Genomic DNA, 27,635 nt, shown 5'->3' with positions numbered 1-27,635 from the left:
CTGCTGAAGCCTGGCCTGCAGTGTCAGCTACTGGATCTGGAGCCTGAACTATACTTTGTTCAGAGTTACGAACACTTCAGAGATGCGGACAACCTCCATTCCCGAGGTGTCTGTAACTCTGAGGTTCTACTGTACCTCCTGGTGGATGCCTGGCTAGAAAAACCATTGGGCCAGCCTTTGGAGGGTATTTTCTACGGAGGTATACTGCCGAGGGCATCAAGTGGGCCAAGTGCAGGAGGCCACAGCATAGCCTTCACAGAACCAGCATCTCTCAGAGGTCTTCCTGTGTCTGGGGGGTCTTTGACCACCCCGGTAGAGGTTGTCCCTCTGGATCTCAAAGCGGGACCTTTTCGGGTGACTAGCACCGTCCCCTGCCTCTGGGTAGGGGTGGGGTCATTGCTTGTTCCCAGACACTGCTTGTTCTCAGAGAAAATCCCCATCATTCGAGTTCCCTCTGGGCATCCTCTACTCAAGATAGTTAAGTCCCAGGCAGATTGTGAAGAGCTACAAGAATCTCTCTAAACTGGGTAACTGGGCAACAAAATGGCAGATGAAATTCAATGTTGATAAATGCAAAGTAATGCACATTGGAAAACATAATCCCATGTATACATATAAACTGATGGGGTCTAAATTAGTGGTTGAGGCCCAGATCTTTCTTGTGTGGTATCATGGATAGTTCTCTGAAAACATCCACGAATGTGCAGTGGCAGTCAAAAAAGTGATGTTGGGAATCATTAAGAATGTTGGGAATCGTTAAGAAAAGGATACATAATAACACAACAAATATCATATTGCCTGTATATAAATCCATGGTACTCCCACATCTTGAATACTGTGTTCAGATGTGGATGCACCACCTCAAAAAAGATATATTGGCATTGGAAAAGGTTCAGAAAAGGGAAACGAAAGTGGTTAGGAGCATGGAATGGCTTCCATATGAGGAGAGATGAATAAGACTGGGACTTTTCAGCTTGGAAAAGAGACAACTAAGGGGGGATATGATTGAGGTCTATAAAATCATGACTGGTGTGGAGAAAGTAAATAAGGAATTGTTATTTATTCCTTCTCATAACACAAGAACTAGGGGTCACCAAATGAAATTAATAGGCAGCAGGTTTAAAACAAACAGAAGGAAGTATTTCTTCACACAATGCACAGACAACGTGTGGAACTCTTTGCCAGAAGATGTTGTGAAGGACAAAAATATAACTGGAATCAGAGAAGAACTAGATAAGTTCCTGGAAGATAGGTCCATTAATGGCTATTAATCAGGATGGGCAGGGATGGAGTCCCTAGCTTCTGTTTGTCAGAAGCTGGGAATAGGCAACGGGGGATGTATCACTTGATGATTACCTGTTCTGTTCATTCCGTCTGGGACACCTGGCATTAGCCACTGTCGGCAGACAGGATACTGGGCTAGATGGACCTTTGGTCTGACCCAGTATGGCCATTTTTATGTTCTTCTGATTTCTCCCATCAGCTGAGATCACAGCTAAAAGCACACAGGGGAAAAGGAATAAAAAACTCTAAGAAGAAGGAACTGTATCTCAATGCTCTTTGGATTCTGGGGGACATGGTTTTCTTAGCACAGGGATCCCTAACTGCTCAGTCTGGGTTAGCCCTAAAGGATCTATAGACCTTGCTTATTATAGAAACTTCTACTTTTTGAAACTTAAAATTGTAACTCAATTGTATATATGCTGACCTACTTTAATCTCATAAACAACTTCCTTGTTTTCTTTTTAATGACAGGTTTCAGAGTAACAGCCGTGTTAGTCTGTATTCGCAAAAAGAAAAGGAGTACTTGTGGCACCTTAGAGACTAACCAATTTATTAGAGCATAAGCTTTCGTGAGCTACAGCTCACTTCATCAGATGCATATCGTGGAAACTGCAGCAGACTTTATATACCCCTCAGACAGAGACAAACACCTACAAGATCTCTGTCAAGCTTTCTTACAACTACAATACCCACCTGCAGAAGTAAAGAAACAGATTGATAGAGCCAGAAGAGTTCCCAGAAGTTACCTACTACAGGACAGGCCTAACAAAGAAAATAACAGAACGCCACTAGCCGTCACCTTCAGCCCCCAACTAAAACCCCTCCAACGCATTATTAAGGATCTACAACCTATCCTAAAGGATGACCCAACACTCTCACAAATCTTGGGAGACAGGCCAGTCCTTGCCTACAGACAGCCCCGCAACCTGAAGCAAATACTCACCAACAACCACATACCACACAACAGAACCACTAACCCAGGAACTTATCCTTGCAACAAAGCCCGTTGCCAATTGTGCCCACATATCTATTCAGGGGACACCATCACAGGGCCTAATAACATCAGCCACACTATCAGAGGCTCGTTCACCTGCACATCCACCAATGTGATATATGCCATCATGTGCCAGCAATGCCCCTCTGCCATGTACATTGGTCAAACTGGATATATATAAAGTCTGCTGCAGTTTCCACGATATGCATCTGATGAAGTGAGCTGTAGCTCACGAAAGCTTATGCTCTAATAAATTGGTTAGTCTCTAAGGTGCCACAAGTACTCCTTTTCTTTTTTCTTTTTAATAAATCTGTATATAGTTTATTACAGGATTAGCTACAGATGTTGAATTTTGATGTGAGATCTGAAGTGCAATTGACTGGGGTAAGTCAATCCTTTGGGACTGGGAGAAACCTGAATATTCCTGTGATTCTTGGTGTAAGGGACCGTCTATCACAAAGGCAGGCTTCCCTGGGTGGCAATGCTTAGACTGTTTTCGTGCCTGAGGAGTTTACATTTGGTATTGGTTGGTTGTGAGTTCTATAACTAGATTTCACCAATGTGGGGTTTGTGCCCTGGTTTTAACAGTCTGCCCTGAAGTTGGTACTAACACTTTGCAAGCCAGCTTGACACAGGCTCTACAAATGATAATGGCAGAACACCAAATCAGCATTCTTAGAAACCTGTGCAGGGACCTTACACTGTGACTTCCCAAGGGCAGCAGGCCAAGGAAGCAGTACTGCAGCATGTGGCAGAAAGTGGGGACAATATATACCCTCAAGTCAGCGACACTGCTATAGGTACCCGCATTGCCCAATGGTATGCCAACATTTTTATGGCTGACTTAGAACAATGCTTCCTTAGCTCCCGTCCCCTAACGCCCCTACTCTACTTGCGCTACATTGATGATATCTTCATCATCTGGAGCCATGGAAAAGAAGCCTTTGAGGAATTCCACGATGGTTTCAACTATTTCCATCCCACCATCCACCTCAGCCAGGACCAGTCCCCACGTGGTGCAGAGCCAGACGAATACCCAGACCTAACCTACTACAGGACAGTCTCAGTGTGCTCGGAGCAGATGCAGCTGCAGCACTAGCCCTGCTCAGTGGTTGGTGTGGGGGAGCAGGGCAGGGGATATTTTTCTAGCCCTGCCAAGGTGCCGGAGTTGGGGGGACAATGGGGTGTGTGTGACGGTCTGCCTCCCGGGGTGCAGCCTAGGACCATTAACTCTCTCCAGCCTGGGCTGTCTCTCACAATGCCTTGCTAGTGACCAGCAGCAGACCCCTCCAAGAGCTCTGATTACTCCACCCAGTAGCATATGGAGCCCCACACACACCTATGTGCATGAATGCTCCCAGAGCCATTCATGAATCACACAGAGAAAGGCATCGGAGCCAAATCCCCCCAGCACTGTACCTCAGGAATATAGCGTCTTGCATTGCGCAAGATGGCCAGTGGAAATTAAGTAATTGGTTCACCTCTTCTACAATGGAAAGTGCAAAACCTGAGCAGATGTGCCCCACACGTCATACAAACTCATGGGTAAAGATAAACAATTAAACAAATTTATTGATGATAAAAGTTAGATTTTAAATTATATTAAGTGATAGGCAAAAAGTCAGAGTTGGTTACCAAAAGAAATAAAATATAAGCACACAGTCTAAACTTTCAACCCTGTTAGACTGGGCAGCAACTAGCTTAAGCAGTTCTTCTCACCCCACTGGATATTGCAGTCCTTAATTTACAGGTTTGTTCCTTAAACCTGGGCCAATCTCATCGTTGGTTCACTGTCTACACTGGTACTTTACAGCTGTGAAACTTGCAGCAAATTGTGTGGGGGGGTGTTTTTTCACTCCCTTGAGAAAGAAAGTTGCAGCGCTGTGAAGTGCCAGTGTAGACAAGCCCTTAGTTGCTTGCAGCATGCGTGGCAGCAGGAAAAGGCCCAGTGCATGGCCTGTGTGTCTGTTTTATAACCTCAGTCCATGTGCTTGTAGAACACAAGTCCAGGGATGTCTGGGGGCATTGCTGAGCAATGGGCAAGGTTGGGCAATTCTCCTGGTATGGTTTCATGCAGGTGAGTCATTGAATTGTAGCTCCCTTGCTGGACAATGGTTGTTGATGGGTTGTTTGAAACGCCACCCAAGTGTTGGTTACGTTCCTTTCTGTTGCCTCTGGGGAACTAATAGGACTGCCTCCCCAGTTTACAGTATGTTTTAGAGAGAACCATACAACACAGTTCTCATAACTTCATATGCATTAATGGAATACAGGTATGGATAGAGAAATGACTTTCAGCAGATCGTAACCTTTCCCCTGATACCATACAAAGCATGCTTTATATGTAAGATCATGATTATATGAAAATGAGGAATATGGAGTTATAGTATACTCCCCCAAGGTATAGAATGTCACAGGGGGCCATGGCACTAGCCCTGCCAGGGTGTTGGTGTTGAGGCAGTAAATCGTGTGATGTGGCGCAACTCCAGCCCTGCTCCAGTGCTTGTGGGCGAAATGTGGGGTCTGGCACACCTGGGCCTCTGCATATCACCCTCAGTTTAACCAGCTGGTGGAGAAGTTTAATGGGACCCTCAAGATTATGCTGAAGACTTTTATCGACCAGCATCTGCGGGACTGGATTTACTCCACCTGCTGTTTGTATACCAAGACATACCCCAGCAATCTATGGAGTTCTCCCCTTTCGAATTGCTCTGTGGGAGGAGAGTGAGGGGACTTCTGGACTTAGTGAGGGATGAATGGGAGAGGAAGGCTTCTTCCATTGAGGAGTCAGTTTTGGAGTACATACTAATATTCCGGGAAAAGCTCATTGAGCTCATGGGTCTGGCCAGGGAGAACCTAGCTCGGGTCCAAGGGAAGCAGAAGGTCTGGTACAACCACTCAGCGCAGGCTCGTACCTATGCCACCGGGGACCAGGCTCGCTCCCATGCCACCAGGGACCAAGTGATTGTTCTCATCCCAGTGCTGAAGAATAAGCTACAAGCCGCCTGGGATGGGCCCTTTAAGGGTATCAAACAGCTGAATGAGGTGAACTATGTGGAACTGTCCAACTGTGCTCTCAGCCACCAAGGGTACCAGGTCAACATGATAAAGCCGTACTGTGACATGCAGAAGTTGGTGCTGGCTGTGTGTGGCCAGTGGGAGAAGAAGAGGGAAGATCACCTAGTGGAGCGCTTCCCTGTGACAGGGGCCAACCTTCCTCTGGAATCAATTCCCCTCTCTGACCAGCTATCCTCTGCCTCCCTCACTAACTTAGCTGTCCCACTGGCGTGAGAGGTCAGAGACATGCTGACTTTAGGGGTGATCCAGCCGTCCTTCAGCCCCAGTGCCTTGCCCGTGGTGCTGGTCCCCAAGAAGGACGCGTCTATCTGGTTCTGTGTGGAAGCTCAATGCCATCATCGTGTTCGATGCCAAACCCATGCTTTGGCCTGATGAGCTCCTAGACAAGTTGTGGGGAGCTTGGTACCTATGGATCTCATCAAGGTTTACTGGCAGATGCCTTTGGAGCCAGATGCCAGATTGAAGTCTGCTTTTATCACTCCTCTGGGACTCTATGAGGTCTTGGTCCTGCTTTTCACCCTCAAGAGGGCACCTGCCACCTCCCAGTGCTGGACTGATCAATTACTGAGTGGGATAGAGGACTTGCTTTGCCCTAGCGTACATTGATGATATCTATAACTTTAGCCAGACATGGGAGGCTCATATATCCCTGGTGAAGGGGATGCTGGGTCACCTCTGCAATGCAGGACTGACTGTTAAAGCTGAAAAGGGCGGGCTGGCAGAAGTGTTGCACCTGGGCCACAAGGTGGGGAGTGGCTGCCTAAAGCCAGAGCCATCCAAGGTGGGGGTGCTCAGAGACTGGCCCACTCCCAAGTCTAAGAAACAGGTCCAGGCCTTTATGGGGATGGCAGGTTTGTACCCCATTTTAGGTCACTCTATGCTCCCATCACTGAGCTATGTAAGAAGGGTAAGCCAGATAAAGTGGTCTGGACTGAGTACTCTGTGCTCTGAAGAAGGCTCTGGTCAAGTGCCCAGTTCTGGTAAGCCCAGTCTTTGACAAACTCTTCATGGTGTTCACTGATGCTTCAGACACTGGGCTGGATGCAGTGCTGATGCAAATTGATGCAAAGGGGGAGAGACACCGATCGTGTACCTGAGCAGGAAGCTGCTGCTCCTGGAGCAGAGCTATGTGGTCTAGAGAAGGGATGTCTCACCCTGGTGTGGGCCCTTAAAAAGCTGCAGTCATTATCTAGTTGGATGGTGCTTCACTATGTACATTGACCACTCGTCCCTGCTGTGGCTGCGTTGATGAAAGGGGGCAACGCCAAGCTCCTGAGGTGGAGTCTGGCGCTCCAGGATTATGACATGGAGGTGGGCTATGTGAGTGGCAGTGCCAATGTTATAGCTGATGCTTTGTCATGAAGAGACGGGGCCTGAAGTTCCCCAGGTCACTGGCTAAACTGACCTTGCTCACGTCAGACTCAAAGGGGGAGAGATGTGACAAAGTGGGAGGGTTTTTTCTTAATGTTTTTCATGAATACTGTGTGTTTCCCCTGTGTTACAGGCTCAAAGGGGACCTAGGAAAAATAAATCACAGTCGGTGCTCTCCAGGGCTCACACCGCTCCTGGAAACAGCTGGCTGCTGACAAGTCTCTGTGGCCCCTAGAGGAGGGAGGAGCTCCGTGCGCTGCCCCCAGCACCATCCCATTGGCTCCCATTCCACCCCATCCTTCACCCCCAACCCCCTGCCCTAGATCAGAATCCCCTTATACACCCAAGCTCCCTCCCAGACCCCACATACCTTCCTGCACCCATCTCCCCTGCCCCAAGTCAGAATCCCTGCACCCAAACTCCTTCCCAGAACCCTGCACACCCTCCTGCACACCAATCCCCTGCCCCAGACCCCTCCTGCACCAAACTCCATCCCAGGAAAAAGAATTGTATACAGGGGCCCAACAAAATCTAACAGCCCCGGGTCCACAGGCTGGATCTGGCCCTGATGGTCGTACACTTTGTAACCTGGTAACTGATGGCCAGGACCCCTCTACCAAGAGCCAGCCAGCTGCGACAAGTTGGAATAAGGACAGAGGTGGAGACCAGGTTACGTTTTTGTCTGGAAAAGAGACAAAGCACTAAGGTCAGGGTGCTGCAGGGTAGTCAGTCTCCTGGTTTGAGACACGCTGGGACAGCCGAAGGGTCTGGATTCCCCCCAAGATGAACTTTTCTGTAACCCTGCTTTATGTGTCTGATGTTATGAAAATATGCTAATGAGTGCGAATATAATGTAACTGGAATATGCTTCATGCACAGTGTCTTGTAAGATATCATTACAAAGCTTATAATCTACTGAGTGTGCTCATCCTATTTGTATAAATGTATCATTCTTGTATCTGAAACTAGAAATATGAAATATAACTCTGAGGTCATATTGTAATTATGCAAAGTGTGGGCCATTAATGGTGGTTTGGGCCATTAATGGTGGTTCCCATTAACCAGGACAAGTGACTGTAGATAGCTCTATTTACTTGTAAGTCTTCCTGTACACCTGTGTGCTGGCAAGCAGGTAATGAAGTCTTACAGTGACATATAATCATGTCACCTGACCTGGGATCCATCTTTAACTTGGTATTTTTCCATTGAGAAGGAGGGGTGGGAACCCAGTGAGGGACAAAAGATTCCCGCCTTGTGCCAAAGCTATAAGAGGGGGTGGAACAGAACAAAAGTGGCTGCAGTAATGAGAAATCCCCTAGCTACCACCTGAGCAGGAACAAGGACTTTACCGCGGGAAAGGATTGGGCCCAGACTAGGAAGGTCTTCAGTGAAAAAAAGGCCTATTGAAAATCACTGAGGGTGAGATTAATTATTTTCAGTTTTCTTACTGTATGAGGCATAGACTTACGTGTTTTATTTTATTTTGCTTGTTTTGTTATGTTACTTTGTTCTGTCTGTTATTACTTGGAACCACTTAAATCCTCCTTTTTGTATTTAATAAAATCACTTTTTACTTAACCCAGAGTATGTATTAATAGCTGGGGGGCAAACAGCTGTGCAGGGTAAATTGGATTTTTTGGGGGTTTTTTGGGCTCAAACCAGGCAAGGTACTGGAGTTCCAAGCTGGCAGGGACAACAGGCTCAGAGGTAGTCTAGACACATCAAGTGGCAGTCCCAAAGGGGGTTTCTGTGATCCAATTGATCACAAGTGCTAACAAGCTCTGCTCTACGCTGTGTTCTTGTCAACTAATGAATGCTTCTGTTTCACTACGCTGGCTGGCGGAGTCACTGCTGATTGTGAAGTGGTGTGCAGGGCCCATCCAGGGGGACTTGCTGTAGGGGAGCTCACAGGGAGCTGAATGCTCCGAGGTCAGACACAGGAGGTGCTGAAGGCGAGCAGGCTGCCCTGGAGAGAGTGGCCCTGAGGGGAGACACGCTGCTCCAGAGTCCTGCCTGACTTCATTCAGGGCAGTTCCAGAGCACCCAGCCTGTAACTCCATGACAGCCAGTCTCCTCGAACCAGGTAGCCAGCCCCTTAGCCAAGAGTCCCCTGTGACTCATATGTCTACACTACAGTGGAGCTAAACGCTTTGAGATCGATCCACCAACGGTCAATTTAGTGGGTCTAGTGAATACCTGCGAAATCGACAGCAGATCGCTCTCCAGTTGACCCCTATACTCTACCCCTGATGAGAAGAGAAGGTAAATCATAGAATATCAGGGTTGGAAGGGACCTCAGGAGGTCATCTAGTCCAACCCCCTGTTCAAAGCAGGACCAATCCCCAACTAAATCTTCCCAGCCAGGGCTTTGTCAAGCCTGACCTTAAAAACTTCTAAGGAAGGAGATTCCACCACCTCCCTAGGTAACCCATTCCATTTTTCTCCCACTGACCCCCCCCCCGCGGTGTAGACCCCCTGGTAACTCGACCTAAGGTACGTCAACTCCAGCCATATTATTCAGGTAGCTGGAATTGCGTAACATAGGTCGACTTACAGCGGTAGTATAGACATAGCCTCATCAGGCTGCGGCTTGGATCCAGCAGAGCAGGGATGCAGGCAACTCTGCTCCCCACCTGTCCCACAATGAACACAGCTGTGCTCGGGGGCAAAGCCATTGTTCCACCAAACCCGGCTGAACCCAGACTTGCTCACTGGGGACCCCAGTGCTGCTGGTCATGCCCATTCAGCTCAATCCAGCAGCTGCTAGTTGCTAGTGCCTGTCACCTTCTGGGCTGACCGGCTCTCCTCATGTGCTCCAGCCCCACTTTGCTGTGTAATCTCACTTGGTACACATCAAGTCATGGCACCCTCTGATTTCTAGCAAGTCCTTTTATTCTGTTCCCACAGAAATACCTTGTAGGGCAACGTCTCGGAGGGGGTCACAATACAGGAGGTGGCACACTGAAATACATGTTCTCACAGAGCACAGCAGGACGACACACCATTCACAAGGTCATTTCACTTACAACTGGCAATTTGTTCTTTTGTTTGAGCTTTGTACAGCACCCCTTCCCCGCTCCAAAAACCAATGCAAAGGAAAGCCCCCAGGAATGTGAGCACAGGGAGCGGATGGCAAGAGTGGTCAGCGCAGCGAGCCCACCACAGACGTGTGGCCAGTGTGCTGGGCAGCGAGAGGCACTCCGTGGCCTTGCTGGGTTTTGTTGTCAGTACCACTGGAGATTCCACACTGTACAACTATTTACATGGCAGAAATGGAGGGGGCTGGTTCAGCCACTGCTGAGCAAACCAGCGGAGGGCAAGAGCCCAGCTAGAGCCCTGGAGAAGCATATGCAGACTATGCACTTGTCATTGGGGGGAAATCGCCTTAGAGGGCCCTAGAGCATTGCTGCTGGGGAACATCCTGCTGCCTGGGGCAAGGACAGCCATGCCTGCCCCCTTCGAAGGCGCAAAACAGCAGAAGCCCAAGAGCGAGGCTCTGTGTTCAGGACTAGCTGACTCGTCTACCTAAACCAGTACCCCAAGCGAGCCCCTGGCAGCCAAGGCTGAGAGTGGGCACACCTGGGCAATGCCCAGGATGGGCAGGATGTTAAGAGAGTGAGATCTCTCTGTTCTGCATCACCTGCTGGGCTGGCACCATGCTGCCCACGAGTGTGGCTAGTGCAGATCAGCAGGCTTAGTGCCCAGCAGCTGTACTTGGTCCATGACTAACTGCCTGCCTGCCAACTGCAGTGTGGCCATGTCTGCAGTGCCATGTTGGGCAGGGTAACCCTGCTAAGCTCTGACCTGGGGACTGCTGTTCTGCACTCTCCGACAGCCTGGCCAGGCAAAGGGCTCTGTCCCCCTCGCTCTGGCACACCTAGGCCAGGGGCCTGGCTTTGCCTCCTGTCTGAGCTGCAGCACCTAAGCAGGAGGTGGGAGGGAAATGCTCCTGGCACAGCTGGGGAGGGACTGACTCCCAATCCCCCAGCGACAGTGACGCTCCAAGTGCTGGGCCGGCCTTGGCTTACAATGAGTGTGGTGCTGGTGAAAGATGCTGCATCAAGAGCTCTAGAAGTGGATGCCCTCTATCCTGGGAGCTGATGTGACCTGGGAAGCCATGGTGCAACCCCCCTCAGACCCCCAGCACTCCCGCCATGTGCCGGAGTCTCCAGCAAGGAGCCCTGCATGGCGAGAGGAGAACTCAGCCTCCATGGCCATCAGAACGTGGCCTCTGTGCCGATATACCACCCAGAGGCTCAGTCAGTGACTATGGCACTGCAAGCAGTTGGCTGCAGTGAACTAGAGTGAGCCCAGTGGTCCGATTCACACCAGCCACTGAGCAGCCAACAGAAGTGCTACCTGTCAAAATACCCACCCCCTGTAGACAAGGCCACAGTAATCTGCAAAGATCCACAGCTAGTACTGACCCACCCCCATGCCATGCCCAGGCAGAACACTGCTCTGAGCCTGCACATGATCCCAGAAACACGCAGCTTCTGCAACATCCCTCCATGCTCCCTGACCTCAGACATGGGGTATCAGCTGCACCCTCCCGGGGTCCCATGGCGATCAATAATGGGGGGGTCCCATTCCTTTCCATGGTCTCCATCGAATCAGGGCCTCACGGCTCGGATCTCAGCAGCTGTCTACAGAGCCTGGGGTTCCTCCCAGCTGCAGCATGGGTGTCACAGCCCTGGGGGGCTCCCCTCTGTGATGTGAAGGTCTCTGCAACGCAGAGAGAGTCTGGTTTGGCAGGTCACCCAGTGTCAATGTGCAGCAGCTCCAGCCACTCCTCAGGGGTGTCTTGGCATGTGCACAAGATCCCAACCTGGCCATGGTACCCGACCCAGAACAGTGCAGATGCTGGTGCTCGTTCCAACCATCTGTGCCTGGAACCATATATGGGATCACTTGGTGCCTGCTGTTCTGCAAGGATGGCTGAAGTGCCTCTTTCAAGACAACAAGGCCCATGGTGGTAACCATTTCCAGCTCCAAGACAGAGCATTGCATACTGGGACCTGTAGTCTCTGTCAGTGGCACCTCTCTACTAACAGGGAGGGTGGATTCATTCTGCCCCAGTTAATGTTGGCCTTGGGGCAGGCTGCTGACATAAGCCTGGCTTGGGCAGGTTCGGGTACCCCTGGCTGAGAGAATGGGAGGACAGTGCAGCAAGCCCTAAGCAGAGTGCAGAGCCCAAGCTTCTTGGACGGAGGTGCTTTGGGATCCGAGAAGGAGAATGTGGCTGGGCCGATCACTCACCAATCTGGCACAGCCAAGCTGGTGCACACTGCAGAATGAGTTATGTGGTGGGCACCCCCGGGTCCTGCCCAGTCCCCACAGGCTCACAGTGCCCAGGGCCACAGAGAAGGCTCCGGCCCCGTCTCTTTGCAATGCCCGCTTGCCTGAAAGGGCTTTACAGTCTTCATCTAGCTTGTGAAAACACAGGGCTCAGCCAGGTGGCTACTGGCAGGGAGGGCATTGCAACTGTGGGGCAGTCTGCTTCGCTTTTCTATTACTGGGCCATGCTTAGTCCTCTCTCCATGGATTCCTGGGGTAGTTGTTCAGGGCTCTTCAGTCACGGGAAGGAGCAGCATTGAGAGCCGACACCACTATGAGACCTCTCAGCCTCACAAAGCAGGGCAGGGAGGTTTCAGTGCAGAAATTCTAAAACCAATTTCCAGAGCTGTTCCATACTGTCTTTCTCTCCCCCCACCACCCTACCTGTTGCCTGCTTGCCTATTCTGAAATGGGCCAGGGCTGGACAAAGGTCTATCTCAGGGAACCCCTGGTGGTGCTGTGTATTGCACCCTGCTAGCCACTGCAGGGCAAGAGGCAGAGAACTCAGACTCATCAGCTGCAGGATGTTCTGCTTCACACTGGGACTGTGCCATCAAAAACAAGTGCATAAATCTGCTACTAGCATTCAACATCGAAGATGAACCAATGAGAAAAAAATCCTCCAAGCAAAGAACTGCAAGCGTTAAACGTAAATGATAGCATGCAGAAAAGTAGCAAGCCATGCTCTACTACAGGACAGTCACACGCCTTTGGCAAAGTGTCCCTCGATGGGTCAAACATGCCACTAATTGAAATGTTATACACATGGGTGTTTGCTATAAAGATCACTATCGAGTATCAATAGCACAGTTGCAATTAAATCCTTATACAGAACATTGAACTTAGTAAATATTAACAGGATTTTTTCAATTTTGTATTTCATTGCATAGAACATTAGACATGAGACTAGCTCGCGGTTACCCAAGGTGGATGGAAGCTCTGATGGATCACACCAATGAACTGTTGTTTTGAGCATGCTCAGCATGAACAAGAGACTGGCAGGAAACTGACAACACAAACAAATGAAAACCAGAATATTTGTACACTTGCTGATTTCTCTACGGTGAAACAAGCTTTCCATTTGGTTTCATTCTGCTCTCCTGGGTTACGGTCTGAGGAACTTTATCCTCGCAGGTTAAACATTTTGCTGTGAGTAGCTCCTCCATCTTTCTGAGCATGCAATGGCTTAAGAAGGACTTGAATTGCACAGTAATAAGAAGGAGAATGGCAGAGGCAGCACTCTCCTGATCTTGTGCTCGTTATAGCCTTCTGGACTCTATTGCTTCTACAGACAACAGCCTGGGTGCTAACTCAGCACAAAGCAGAAAGGAAAGAGAATTCAATACAAAGGAAACCAAACCAAAAAGAAACAAGAAACCCCCAGCCCCTGGGTGTTGATGAGGTATAGATGTAAATCAAAGTGGAATGATTAAGGCTGTTATGGAAATAAAAATAATACCCGGGCATACATAAAACAATGTGTGATGTTACCAATGGATAGCACTGCCATTTGAATGCTTTAGAATGGCTTCAGGATGGCTTGGGGCGGCTGAGAGACATGCCTGGCCAGTATCTGCTTTGGGAAAAATCAGCCAGTTTACGCACTGCCTTTCAGAGTCCTATGGCCTCGTATCTCAGTAAGGAAACAGTGTTAGGTCCTAATTGAAGTTCTCTCAATCCCCCGGATGGGGGTGTGGAACACTTTCCGTCGCAGGGATGGTGAGAGTACAGGAATGCTGAGCATGCGGAGGGGCCAATGGGGCAAACTGGAATGTGAAGGAGATTGGAGCCTTCAGCTGCCAGCCCTAGACTCATACATGGCTCAGAGAGAGGGAAAAAAACCTATGAAGAAACTAGAGTTAAGATTCAGTCAGTGAGCAACTCTGTGTATAATCGCAAGAATGGGCCAGTGGTCCCCCCATCAGATCCCCGGCCCAAGGAGACCACAGGAGGGACCAGTCCTGCACAAGCTCAGAAGTATCCTCTGAGAGCAGGGCAAACCGCACCTCTGTGACAGTCACGTTGTGGTACAGGCCCATGATTTGGCAATGTTCCTGATGGACACTAAGCTGTGTGGGTGTTCCCATGGCTTGCTCCAGACAGTACACAGAGCCAAGAAGAGGTCAATGTCCTCCTGCAGTGCTGCCTCAAGGCTCTGAAGAAGCTTGCTACAGGTAAAGGCCTGGTTTGCTCAGTGAGACCCAACATCGTCTCTTCGGCCTTCCAGGTCACGCTGGGCCCTTCTGGCCTTGCAATCTGTGAAGCAGCCTAGTGGTTTCCATGGTTTCAAAAGCTTGATGAGAGACAGAAAGAGACAGAGAGATCATTGACAACTGTGTGTGTGTGCAGCGCCTGGTGCAATGGGCCCTGATCCATGACAGAGCTCCAAGTGTTTTGCTATCACTCCTGCTCCTCCTGCCCCCCTTGGCACACACAGTCCTCTAGCTTGGGAACAGCTCTCTGCAGGCACAGTGGCCAGTGGGAGGAGTGTGTAGCCTGTTTACAATCAAGGAGATGGCTGAGGAACTCCTGACCCAATGAACTGCCCAGCCCCAGTGGGCCCTTAGCTTAAATCTGGGCTCAGAGCTGTGCATTTCACCCTCTGCAAATTGGCACTGCAGCCCCACCACCTCCCCAGCAAGCCAGGCCAGGCTCCCGCAGCTCTCCTGCCATAGCTCTGCTGTTCAGCTACCCATTGCCAGGCAGGGGTTCAGCAGCCCAGAGACACCCAAGCAGTGGGTAATGCTCCAAGCAGGAGGAGTGGCCTGGACATGCCATGATTCAGCAGCTACAGTGTCATCCAGTCCCCCTTGGCAAAGGGCTGGTGGGGAGGGTGCTGGGGCAGTGGCAGCCAAAGAGCGATCAACTCATCTCTGTGGGGAAACATGGGCCGGCAGTCCCATCTCTCACTCCCAGCTCTCCCAGGCAGGGACTGTTATTACATTCTATGCAGTGCCCACACCACAGGGACCAGTCTGCCCTGTCAGACCCTCTGCTGTACCCGTGTGAACAGCCGCATAGGGTGCGAATGTTGGTGAGAGCAGGGCTGGGGGAGCCGGCCTGGACACTGAGCAGCCTAGGGCAATAGCTGCCTGGCTGCCATGCCCAGGAGATGGCATGGGGCAGGGTCTGGTTCCCAGAGAAGGGAGTGATAGGCTGAGCCCCTCACACACTTTGTTCTTCTCACTGGGACAAGGGCCTCTCAAATGGCCCATCCACTCCTGGCTTGGGGGGCACTGCCCTTTTCCAGCCATCTTCGCCCTGCCAGCTTCATCATACAGCAAATGTACCACACCTTGGCCCAGTGTCTTCTCAGTGCTCAGGCATTTTGCTCTCCAATGCACTGAGTCTCATGGCACATGGGAAATGAGCATTCTGGTATCAGCACAAAGCCCACACAGGGCTTCAGCGACAGGCATACTCTTTTCAGGAACAGCAGGGAGCTGTGGGTTGGGAATGAGGTGCATCAGCAGAGCTGGGGGAGGGGGAAGCCCAGGGCTGGAATGTCAGAGGTCTGTGGGTTGGGAGAGAGGGCTCCGACAGAGCTGGGAGAGTGGGGAGCCCAGGGCTGGGCTAGCAGGGGCTGTGGAATGGGGCTGGGCTAGCTGGTGGCTGCAAGGCGGGTGTTTGAGAGGCACTGGCAGAGCAGGGGGAGGAAGCTTGTTGTGTGCCTGACCCTGCCCATGGGCATTAATTTCATGAGCACTAAATTTCCACATAATCCAATCTGCAAAAGGCAAAAAGCAGCAGTTCCCCTCACAGCTGTACCCTGACCCCCATGTGGCTGTACCCCTGACCTCCATGCAGCTGTACCATCAGACCCTCATGCAGCTGCATCCCTAGCAGTCCCCCTTGCAGCTGTACCCCAAGCAGACCCCACCTTCACGGCTGTACCCAGGGGCACTCACTGTTATACCCAGAGTCCAACGTTGCCTGCTGAATTCACTGGTTTCTTCATAGGTTTTTCCACTGCGAAGACTAGATCGCCACCCGCTTTCCCAGCCTCCTGTCGGCGGAAGAGGGTGGTGGGGGGGTTGGGGCATCTAATGAGAGGCACCCCCAGGCAATTCCCGCCTGAGCAGGGCGGTGCAGTCAGCAAATAGCAGGTGGGTTACTGGGCAGGAGAGAGGATGGGAGGTCAGTGCAGTGTGCAGGGGCTGGAGAGTGGGTGGAGAATGAGGGGGCACATGGTGGGTGGCAGCTGGTGGGGTATGGAGCAGGTGAGTGGCTGGAGGGACAGTGACTTGGGCAAGTGGCAGGGGCTAATGGGGGCCAAGGAGTCGGGGAATGGGTTGGTGGGGAATGGATGGGGGCTGGATGGGCTGATTCCCAGGCCTCTGCAGACATTGCTCAGGAAGCTCTCACCCATTCCCATCCTCCTCAGACACTTTAAAGCCCACACACCTAGTCTGGAACATCAGGCAAGGCCAATACAGCAGGGCAATAGTAGGGTAGAGAAGGCTGGGGCACCAGGGTGGATGTGTGGAAACAAGGGCTAGTTATTTGGGGCGGTTGTGGGGTGGAGAGGGCTGGTGCTTCAGAGTGGTTGTGGGGAGGCAAGGGCTGGTTTGTCAGGGTGGTTGTGGGGAGACGAGGGCTAGTTTGTCAGGGTGGTTGTGGGGAGATGAGGGCTGGTGTGTCACGGTGGCTGTGGGGAGGCAAGGGCTGGTGTGTTGGGGCAGTTGTGCGGAGTGTGACGTTACTGACATAAACTGGGACTGTATAGATCATTGTGGCACCAAATCTTGTATAAGGTGTCTAAGACAAGGTTATGGTTTGCTGGTTATGATACAGATAGCATATCTGTATTCATGTATCAGTTTTGTATTTAAAGTTATAAGTATTGGCTCTATACTGTCTGTATTTCAAACTTGTGCTATGCTTCTGGGTGACACCCCAGACAATTTGGCATCAGTACTGTCTAGCCTGCTTGATGGCCCATTAAGGACCATCAGCTATACAAATGACCCATTGAGAGAAGGCAGCTACACCTTGTGACTCAGCAAGGAATGCAGGGACATGCCTATGGACAGAACTCAAAGGTTTTTTCATGCCATGTGCTGGAATGCTTGTCTTTGGAACAAAGAAAGGAGACCACATGGCAAGAGACTATAAAAGGCTGCTGCAGCTCCTCCATCTTGTCTTCAATCCTGCTTCTTGCCTCTGGAGGGACTTTGCTACAAACTGAAGCTCTAAACAAAGTACTGAATGACCCATCCCAGCTATGGATGCACTCCAGAGACTTGATTTGAACCTCCAGTTGATTTCATCACCGCTACAAACCTGAACCAAGAACTTTGCCATTACTGTATGTAATTAATTCCATTTAACCAATTCTAGCTCTCATCTATATCTTTTTCCTTTTATGAATAAACCTTTCGATTTTAGATTCTAAAGGATTGGCAACAGCATGATTTTTGGGTAAGATCTGATTTGTATATTGGCCTGGATCTGGGGCTTGGTCCTTTGGGATTGGGAGAACATTTTTTGTTTTACTGGGGTATTGGTTTTCATAACCATTCATCCCCATAATGAGTGGCAATGGTAGTGATACTGGGAAACTGAAGTGTCTAAGGGAATTGCTCGTATGACTTCTGGATAGCCAGTGGGGTAAAACCAAAGTGTTCTCTGTTTGGCTGGTTTGGTTTGCCTTGGTGTGCAAAGGAACCCCAGCCCTGGGCTGTTATTGCCATGCTTTAAGCAATTTGTCCTGAATTGGTACTCTCAGTTGGGTCCTGCCAGAACCAGCATTGTTACAGGGGGCAATGGCTGGCACGTCAGGGTGGCTGTAGGGAGACGAAGGCTGGTGCGTGAGGGCAGCTGTGGGTAGTCGAAGGCTGGCATGTCAGGTCCGTTGTGGGTAGGCGAGAGCTGGCATATCAGGGTAGCTGTGGGGTGGAGAGGGCTGGTGCATCAGGGCGGCTGTGGGGAGGCGAGGGCTGGAGCGTCAGGGTGGCTGTGGGGAGGTGAGAGCTGGCATATCAGGGCGGCTGTGGGGAGGCGAGGGCTGGAGCGTCAGGGTGGCTGTGGGGAGGCGAGGGCTGGAGCATCTGGGAGGCTCTGGGGAGGTGAGGGCTGGAGCGTCAGGGTGATTGTGGGGAGGCGAGGGCTGGGGCATTGGGGCGACCATGGGGAGGGGAGCGCTGGCACATAAGGGCAGATATGGGGAGACGAGGGCTGGCGTGTCAGGGTGGCTGTGGGGAGGCGAGGGCTGGCACGTCAGGGCCCTTGTGGGTAAGCAAGAGCTGGCGTGTCAGGGCAGCTGTGGGGTGGCGAGGGTTGGTGCTTCCAGGTAATTGTGAGGAGGTGAGGGCTGGTGCTTCAGGGCAGCTGTGGGAATACGAGGGCTGGCATGTCAGGGCGGCTGTCAGGAGGTGTGGGCTGGCGTGTTGGGACAGTTGTGGGAAGTCGAGGACTGGTGTATCAGGGCAGCCATGGGGTGACAACAGCTAGCAAATCAGGGTGTCTGTGGGGTGGTGAGGGCTTGTGCTTCCGGGTGGCTGTGGGGAGGCAAAGGCTGGCATGTCAGGGAGGCTCTGGGGAGGAGAGGGCTGGCATGTCAGGGCAGCTGTGGAGAGGTGAGGGCTGGTGCATCAGAGCGGCTGTGGGGAGGCTAGGGCCCACGCGTCAGGGCGGCTGTGGGGAGGTGAGGGCTTGCATGTCAGGATGGCTGTGGGATGGCAAGGGCTGGTGCACTGGGACTGTTGTGGGGAGGTGCGGCTGGTGCTTTGTGGGGACTATGAGGAGGCGAAGGCTGGTGCTTCGGGGCAGCTGTGGGAAGACGAGGGCTGGTACATGCGGGAGGCTGTGGGGAGGCGAGGGCTGGTGGTTCAGAGTGGTTGTGGGGAGAGGAAGGTGTGACGCTCTGTACATTGGGGGAACATTGAGCACCCCCATATTCATCCTTATAAAATGATTGTGTGGTATCCAATGCAAAGTTTGTCATGTGGGTGTCTTCAGAGGGCTCATGATGCACTGAGCACGGTTATTATAGCGATGTTATAGTAGTTGTTACAGTAACGTTACTGTAATATTATAGGTTACAATTTCATGTATATAGTTATGAGGCTGAAAATGTATCCTCATCACTTAAAGCAAGCCCAGGCAAAAACTCTCCAAGAGCAGAGGGGCAGTTCACATCTCATCAGGGCAGGTATGGGAGAAACCGAGCCCAGAGTCACAGGAACAAAGGACAGTGGCCTAGGCAGCAACAAAAGAATCTGTTAGACTCTCGAGGGATTTACCCCCCCACCCTTCCTTTGGTCAGTTTGGAACTGCGATGAGGTAATGCTCACCTGACTCTGAAGGGTGGGGGTGGGTGGGCAAAGCCAAGAGAGAAGAAAGGACATAATAAAAGGGATAGACATTTGCTATGATCTCTCTTTCTCTTCCACCTACATCTACAGACACCACACCAAGTGACTAAAGTGCTGATCAAAGGGGAGAGCCTGGCTGAAGGTGAGAAGCATCTAAGTTTCTAAGGGCACTGAAAGTGTTAAGATCATCTTAGAATGCATTTTGCTTTTATTTCATTTGACAAAATCTGACTTGTTATGTTTTGACTTATAATTACTTAAAATCTATCTTTATAGTTAATAAATCTGTTTGTTTATTCTAACTGAAGCAGCACTTTTGGTTTGAAGTGTGGCAGAGACTCCCCTTGGGATAACAAGCCTGGTACATATCAATTTCTTTGTTAAATTGACAAACTCATATAAGCTTGCAGCGTCCAGCGGGCATAACTGGACACTGTAAGATGGAGGTTCCTAGAGTTTTGTCTGGGACCAGAGGTATTGGCTAGTGTCATTTGGTTGCACAAACCAAGGAGCAGATTACATGCCAGAGGCTGTGTGTGAACAGCCCAGGAGTGGGGGTTCTCTGAGCAGAGCAGGGTAGGGCTGGCTCCCAGAGTCAAGGATTCAAGTGACCTAGCAGATCACTGGTCCAGGGTTTCAAACTGGTGGGAAGGGAGGATCCCATTTTGCCCCTGGGAAGAGAGAAGGGGGTTGGGAGCCTAAATATTCTCTGACCCAAAAACATTCCTCTCACCCTCCTCCCAAATCTCCTGTAAAAGTAGAAGAGCCCAAAAGGTCCTATCAGTGTAATTCCACTGATCAACTGAGGAATAAATGCCCTGTGCTAGGAGGAAGCAGGCAAACAATAGCTCATGTTAGTTCTGCTGTCCTCAACACAGAAACCCCCCAAGCAATTGAAACCTATCATACTGGTTTTGTGAGGCCTCTGCAGAACCATATATGGAGCATGTTAATGCTGTCCAAACTGATGGCAGGGAATACTTGGGGCAGAGGGATACAGGGGCCCAGATCTCTCTGGTTAAGCAGAGTGTGGTCCCAAAGGCCAGTATGTTGCCTGGCCAAATGGCAGAGATTGTGAGGGTGGGTGAAAGCAGATTCCTCATACTGTTAGCTAAAATTCATGTGGTTTGGAAAGTGTTTTAATTGTGGGGATAATGGAACACCTCGTATTTGACCTGCTCTTTGGTAATGATTTTTTCCGTGTAACTCAGGTTAAAGTATTTGCCTGAAGCAGGAGGGAGTGTTATGCTGGGACCCCCAAGGGAAAGGTTAAGTCTCAGGAACTGCCGAGAGAATGGAAGAGAGTATTCTTGATTCATCTGCAGCAGGGAGAAACCACATGCTTCCAGGTGGGAAGGTGGTTGAGACCAACTCTTGCACTGCAGCTGGAGGCAACACCACATCAGGAAGGGAGGGGGATGTAATGCCTGCCAGGGAGAGAACTGTCCAGGTTGTTAGCTGCCAGCAGGTTACAGCTGAACCAAAAGCAAAACCGACTCTAGGGAGCAGAGAGAAATGTGTCCCAGAGAGCCCAGAGAAGGGGCATGGAATCACAGAAACCACTGAGGTGGATGAGGATTCCTGTGACTCTAACACAGGGAAGTAGGGTGCTTCCAAGTATGTGTGGGGGGAGGGAGGGCTGAGACTAGCTCCTTTCCAGCTGAAAGCAATGTGCCCTCAGGTGCTGGGGCAGGAGAACTGTTATCAGTGATTAAGGAAACTGTCCCAGTTGTTAGCTGGCAGAGTTCTGCAGATGAACAAGGGATAGAACCCTACCTGGGGAGCACAGAGAAATGTGTCTTAGGAGGGGGCCCAGAGGAGGAAACCGTGGAAGGAATACTGGAGGTACAGGAATGACTCCTCATTAGTCACTTGGGGCAGGATGCCCAGGACACTAGGAGGATGGCTGGGTCAGCATCTGTGCACCCGGCCACTCAGGCTGTGACCCAGGTTTTGAGAAGGAACTGTGTAACTAACCTCCTGGAGGGGAGCAGTCACACAGCTGACTTCTCAGGGACAGAGAAAGGGGTGGCGGAGGATACCCCAATCCAGGTTCCAATTTTTCAGGATGCTATTTCTGATACTTTTTTGGAAAGTAACTGTGTCTCTTTAAATCAAGATGCAGTTCCAATGCCTGTGATAACAGAGGAGTTGGGAGCAGGAAATTGCCAGGTGGTAGTTTGTGAGAGCACAAATGACCCAACTGACAGAGAAGGGGGTGTTTTTCCCTAGGCTGGTGAAACACAGAGAAGAGTTATGGGAAAGCTGCTGGGAAAAGGTGAATCTGATCAAAGGGTAAACACACCTAGCCCAGAGAGCACAGATCACAGCCCTCTAGGGGGCAGGGAAGGACTCAATGCTGGGAGGGGGAAACACAGGGTAACCCCAAAAGGGGAGCTGGATTTTCTGAATATGTACAGTCCTGGGGTTGGGAGATGGCTCCCCAAAGGGCCAGCCAATGTGCAGGATCCCCCTGAACACCTATCTTGCCAGACCCTGAGATATCAAAATGCCAGAAACATGATTAAAAATTAAGAGCCCATACAGAAGGGTTTCAGAATAACAGCCGTGTTAGTCTGTATCTGCAAAAAGAAAAGGAGTACTTGTGGCACCTTAGAGACTAACCAATTTATTTGAGCATAAGCTTTCGTGAGCTATAGCTCACTTTATCGGATGCATGCTGTAGCTCACGAAAGCTTATGCTCAAATAAATTGGTTAGTCTCTAAGGTGCCACAAGTGCTCCTTTTCTTTCTTCATACAGAAGGGAACACTGGAGCGAAGGAAAAGCCAGTGACTGATTACATGCGAGAGAGTCAAAGGACACCATGGGTAATGAATAAACTAACCTCAAACTAGAATATCTGAACAGAGGGCATAGTATAAAAACACCCATCCGTATTAAAAATTTTGGTATTAAGTTTTGGGATAAGAATTTTGTTACTGCTGTTAAACCTTGTGATAATGCTACTTTTCAATTAATACCTGTAAACAGGTTTAAAGCTAATCACAGCAGAGAAACTATAAAAAACCTTGTTTGCTGTGTGTGAATGGGGAAACTGAGGCACGCCGCCTCATGGCCTTAATGGCTGGATGCCAAGAGAACAATAACACAAACTGCCTTTGTGACTAACCCTCTTGCAGTAAGCTAAGAGGGGAGGTGTGATGTTCTGTACGTTGGGGGAACACCCAGCACCCCCATGTTCATCCTTATAAAATGATTGTGTAGTATCCAATGGAAAGTTTGTCATGTCTGGTGTCTTCGGAAGGTTCATGATGCACTGCGCATGGTTGTTATAGTGATGTTATGGTAATTGTTAAAGTAATGTTATAGGTTATAACTTCATGTACATAGTTATGAGGTTTAAAATGTATCCTCATGGCTTAAACCAAGCCCATGCAAAAACTGGTGCTTTGGGGTGGTTGTGGAGAGGCGAGGGCTGGTGCTTCAGGGTGGCTGTGGGGGGACAAGGGCTGGCGCATTGGGGCGGCTGTAGGGAAGTGAGGGCTGGCGTGTTGGGGCAGTTGTGGGGAGACGAGGGCTGGTGCATCAGTGCAACCATGGGGAGGTGAGGGTTGGCATGTCAGGCTGGCTGTGAGGTGGCAAAGGCTGGTGGTTCGGGGCAGTTGTCAGGGGTATGAGGTCTGGCACATCAGGGCAGGTGTGATGAGGGTAGGGCTGGTGCCTTGGAGTGGCTGCGGGAAGGGGAGGGCTGGTGCATCAGGGCAGGTGTAGGGAGGCGAAGGCTGGTGCTTCTGAGTGGCTGTGGGGAGACGAGTGCTGGCATATCAGGGTGGTTCTGGGGAAGCAAGGGCTGGCATGTCAGAGTAGTAGCGGGGAGCCGAGGGCTGGCGCATAGGGCAGCTGTGGGAAACGGGGGGGGTTGCTCCTTCAAAGCGGCTCTGGGGAGGCAAGGGTTGGCACGTCAAGGCAGCTGTGGGGAGGTGAGGGCTAATGGTTCAGGGCGGCTGTGGGGAAGCGAGGGCTGGCATATTGGTACACTTGTGGTGAGGCGAGGACTGGTGCTTCAGGGTGGCTGTGGGGAGGCGAGGGCTGGTGCGTCAGGGTGACTGTGGGGAAGTGAGAGTGAGAAGTGGAATGTCGGAGCAGTTGTGGGTAGTTGAGGGTTGACATGTCAGGGAGGCCATGGGGAGACAAGGGCTGCTGGTTCTGGGCAATTGCGGGGAGGTGAGGGCTGGTGGTTCAGAGCTGCTGTGGGAAGACGACGGTTGGCACATCAAGACATCTATAGGAAAGAGAGGACTGGTGCATTGGAGAAGTTGTGGGGAGGCGAGAGCTGGCACATCAGAGCAGTAATGTGGAGGTGAGGGCTGGTGGTTCAGAGTGGCTGTGGGGAGACGAGGGTTGGCGTGTCTGGCAGTTATGGCAAGGTGAGGGCTGGTGCTTCGGGATGGCTGTGGGGAAATGAGGGCTGGAACATCAGAGCGGCTGTAGGGAAGCGAGGACTGGTGCATTGGGGCAGTTGTGGGGAGGCGAGGGCTGCTGCATCAGAGCAGCCGTGGGGAGGCGAGCACTGGCATATCAGGGTGGCTGTGGGCTGGCGAGAGCTGGTGGTTCAGGGCAGTTGTATGGGGTGTGATGTCTGGCATGTAAGGGTGGGTGTGAGGAGGCCACGGCTGGTGCCTCAGGGTGACTGCAGGGAGGCGAGGGCAGGCATGTCAATGTGGCTGTGGGGAGGCGAGGGCTGGCATGTCAGGGCGGCTGTGGGGAGGGCGAGGGCTGGCACTTTAGAGCGGTTGTGCAGAGGCAAGGGTTGGTGCTTCAGGGGAGTTATGGGGAGGTGAGGGCTGGTGCTTCGGGGTGGCTGTGAGAAGAGGAGGGTTGGTGCATCAGGGCAGCTGTAGGGAAGCGAGGGCTGGCGCGTTGGGGCAGTTGTGGGGAGGTGACAACCAGCGCATAATGGCAGTTGTGGGGAGGAGAGGGCTGGCACGTCAGAGGGGTTGTGGGGATGCGAGGGCTGGCATCTCAAGGCAGTTGTGGAGAGGCAAGGGCAGGTGTGTCAAGCCAGTTGTGGGGATGGGAGGGCTGGCACATCGGGGGCTTGTGGGGAGGCGAGGGCTGGCGCGTCAGGGCGGCTGTGGGGAGGCGAGGGCTGGCGCGTCAGGGCGGCTGTGGGGAGGCGAGGGCTGGCGCGTCAGGGCGGCTGTGGGGAGCCTGCCCTGATGCACCAGCCCTCGCCTCCCCATGACTGCCCTGAAATTACATTCCTCTCCTAACCACAGTCGCCTCCCCATGGCCGCTCCAGTGCACCAGCCCTCACCACCCCACAGCCACCCTGACACATCAGCCCTTGCCTCCCTAGAATTGTTCTGGTGCGTAAACTCTCGCCTCCCCACAGCCGCCCAGAGGCGCCAGCGCTCGCCCCCCCAAAACTGCCCTGACACAAGAGCCCGTGCCTCTCCACAGACGCCTTGACGTGCCAGCCCTTGCCATTGCACAGACAACGTCATGCACCAGCCCTCACCTCCCCATGACTGCCCTGAAACAACAGCCCTCTTCTCACCACAGTAGCCCTGACGTGACAGCCCTCACCTCCCCGCAGCCGCCCTGAGGCCCAGCCATCACCTCCCTCACCCAGAAGTACAAGACCTCAGCACCCCACACACAACCTGATGAGCCAGCTCTTGACTCCCCATGGCTGCTGTGATGTACCAGCCCTCGACTCCCCACAGCTACCCTGACATACCAATCTTCATTTCACCAAAGCCGCCCTTGCTTGCCAACACTCGCGTCCCCACAGCCACCCTGATGTGCCAGCCCTCGCCTCCCCTGGCCATCCCAATGCACCAGCCCTTGCCTCCGCACAACTGCCCCGACGCACGAGACCTTCCCTCTGCAGAACCCACTGTGACATGGCAGCCCTCACTTCCCCACAGCTGCCCTGTGCGCCTTCCCTCACCTCCCCACATCTCCCTGACACACCAGCCCTTGCCTCCCGAAAGCCACCCTCATGCTCCAGGCCTCGCCTCGCCACAACCACCCTTACATGCCAGCCCTCACAGTCCCAAAACTGCCCCAATGCACCAGCCCTCCCCTCCCCACAGCCACTTGGATGCACCAGCCCTGGCTGTGGGGAGGCAAGGGCTGGCTCATCAGAGCAGCTGTGGGGAGGTGAGTGCTGGTGCATCAGGGTGGCTGTGGGGAGGTGAGTTTTGGTGTGCTGGGACAATTCTAAGAAGGCAGGAATTGGCGTGTCTGTGTGGCTTTGGGAAGGTGAGGGCTGGTGTGTCAGGGAGGCTGTAGAGTGGCGAGGGCTGGTGCATCAGGGCTGCCATGGGGAGGCGAGGGCTTGTGGTTCAGAGAAGTTGAGGGGAGGGGAGGGCTGGAGCGTTGGAGTGGCTGTGGGAAGGTGAGTGCTTGTGGTTCCCAGAGGCTGTGGAGAGGACAGGGCTGGTGATTCAGGACAGTGATCAGGTGGTGAGGGCTGCCATACAGGGGTGGTGTTGGCTGGCAGGTTGGGTAGCCGTGGGCTGGCGCATCAGGGTGGCTGTGGTGAGGCAAGTGTTGGCAAGCGAGGGCAGCTTTGGTGAAGCGAGGACTGGCTTGTCGCGGTAGCTGTGGGGAGTTGGGGCCTGGCACATCATGGTAGCCATGGGGACGCAAGAGCTGGCTCATCAGGTTGTGTGTGGGGTGCCGAGGTCTGGTACTTCGGGGCGATTGTGGAGAGATGAGGGCTGGCACATCAGGACAGGGAGGCGAGGGCTGTCGTGTCAGGGTGATTGTGGTGAGGAGAGGCCTGTTGTTTCAGGGCAGTCATGGGCACCGTTCCCCCTAAGCTGTGTGTGTGTGTGTACGCACACAGATCCTAAAGCCAGCGCACACGGCGAAACACCGCGCTCACAAAAATTTGCGGAGAAGCACAATACACACAGAAATTTTTTGCGCACATGGCCTGTCAAAAATTTCCACAGAAGAAATTTTTTGCACACACGGCCTGTCAAAAATTAGAGGGAACATTGGTCGTGGGTAGGAGAGGGCTGGTGCATCAGGGCGGCTGTGGAGAGGCAAGGGCTGTTGTGTCAGGGCAGTTTTGGGGATACGAGAGCTAGCGCATCAGGGTGGCTGAAAGGAGGTGAGGGCTGGCGTGTCAGGGCGGCTCTGGGGAAGTGAGGGCTGGCATGTCAGTGCAGCTGTGGGGAAGTGAGGGCTAGTGCATCAGGGTGGCTGTGGGGAGAGAAGGGCTGGCGCATCAGAGCGGCTGTGGAGAAAAGAGGGCTGTTGTGTCAGGTCATTTGTTGGGAGGCCAGGGCTGGCATGTCAAGGAGGTTATGGTGAAGCGAGAGCTGGTGTATCAGGGTGGCTATGGGGAAGCAAGGGCTGACACTTCAGGGCAGCTATGGGGAGGTGAGGGCTGGTATGTCAGGGTGGTTGTGGGGAATCGAGGTCTGGTGCATCAGGGCAGCCATGGGGAAGTGAGGGCTGAGGCATGAGGGTGGCTGCGGGGAAGCATCAGGGCAGCTGTGCTGAAGGGAGGGCTGGTGCATCAGGGAAGCTATGGAGAGGTGAGGGCTGGTGCATTAGGACAGTCATAGGGAGGCAAGGGCTGGCAGATGTGGGTGGCTGTGGGGAGGCCAGGGCTGGTGCATCAGGGCGTATGTGGGGATGTGAGGACTGGAGCGTCAGGGCGGATGTGTGAAAGCAAGGGCTGGCACGTAAAGACTGCTGTGGGGTGACAAGGGCTGCGACCTCAGAGGTTGTGCGGAGGGAAAGTCTGGTATGTTGCGGAACTGGCACATCATGACAGCAGTGGGGAGGCAAGGTCTGGTGTATCAGGGCTGCTATGGGGAGAGAAGGGCTGGCGTGTCAGAGTGGCTGTGGGGAAGTGAGGGCTGGCGCATCACTGCAACTATGGGGGGGCCGACGGCTGGTGCTTCGGGATGGCTGTGGGGAGGCAAGGGCTGGCGTGTCACGGCAGCTGTGGTGAGTCAAGGGCTGGTGCATCAGGGAAACCATGGGGAGGCAAGACCTGGCATGTCAGGGTGTCTGTGGGGTGGCGAGGTCTCGTGGTTCGGGCTGTTGTGGGGAGGCGAGGGCTGGTGCATCAGTGTGGTTGTGGGGAAGCGAGGGCTAGTACGTTGGGGTAGATGTGGGGAGGCGAGGGCTGGCACATCAGGGCAGCTGTAGGCAGGCGAGGGCTGGCATGTCAGGGCAGATGTGGGGAAACAAAGGCTGGCACATTAGGGCACTTGTGGGTAGGCGAGGGCTGGCACATCAAGCCAGTTGTGTATAGGTGAG

General features: G+C 52.3%; 1 protein-coding gene across 1 annotated transcript in view; it reads right to left on the bottom strand.

Annotated features, from left to right (window-relative positions):
• Positions 1–9,601: 9,601 nt before the first annotated feature.
• Positions 9,602–27,635, bottom strand: part of BSN (bassoon presynaptic cytomatrix protein) — a 464,875-nt gene continuing 446,841 nt past the window's right edge. Inside the window, exon 11 of the mRNA XM_084633753.1 lies at positions 9,602–14,357. The gene's annotated coding sequence lies outside the window, so the exon portion shown is untranslated. The remainder of the gene's footprint in view (positions 14,358–27,635) is intronic.

This window comes from Lepidochelys olivacea, assembly GCF_965140295.1.
Source record: "Lepidochelys olivacea isolate rLepOli2 genome assembly, chromosome: 7".
NCBI lineage: Eukaryota > Metazoa > Chordata > Testudines > Cheloniidae > Lepidochelys > Lepidochelys olivacea.
Note: the sequence above shows the minus strand (reverse complement) of the source record. Positions and strands in the feature narration are given on the sequence as shown.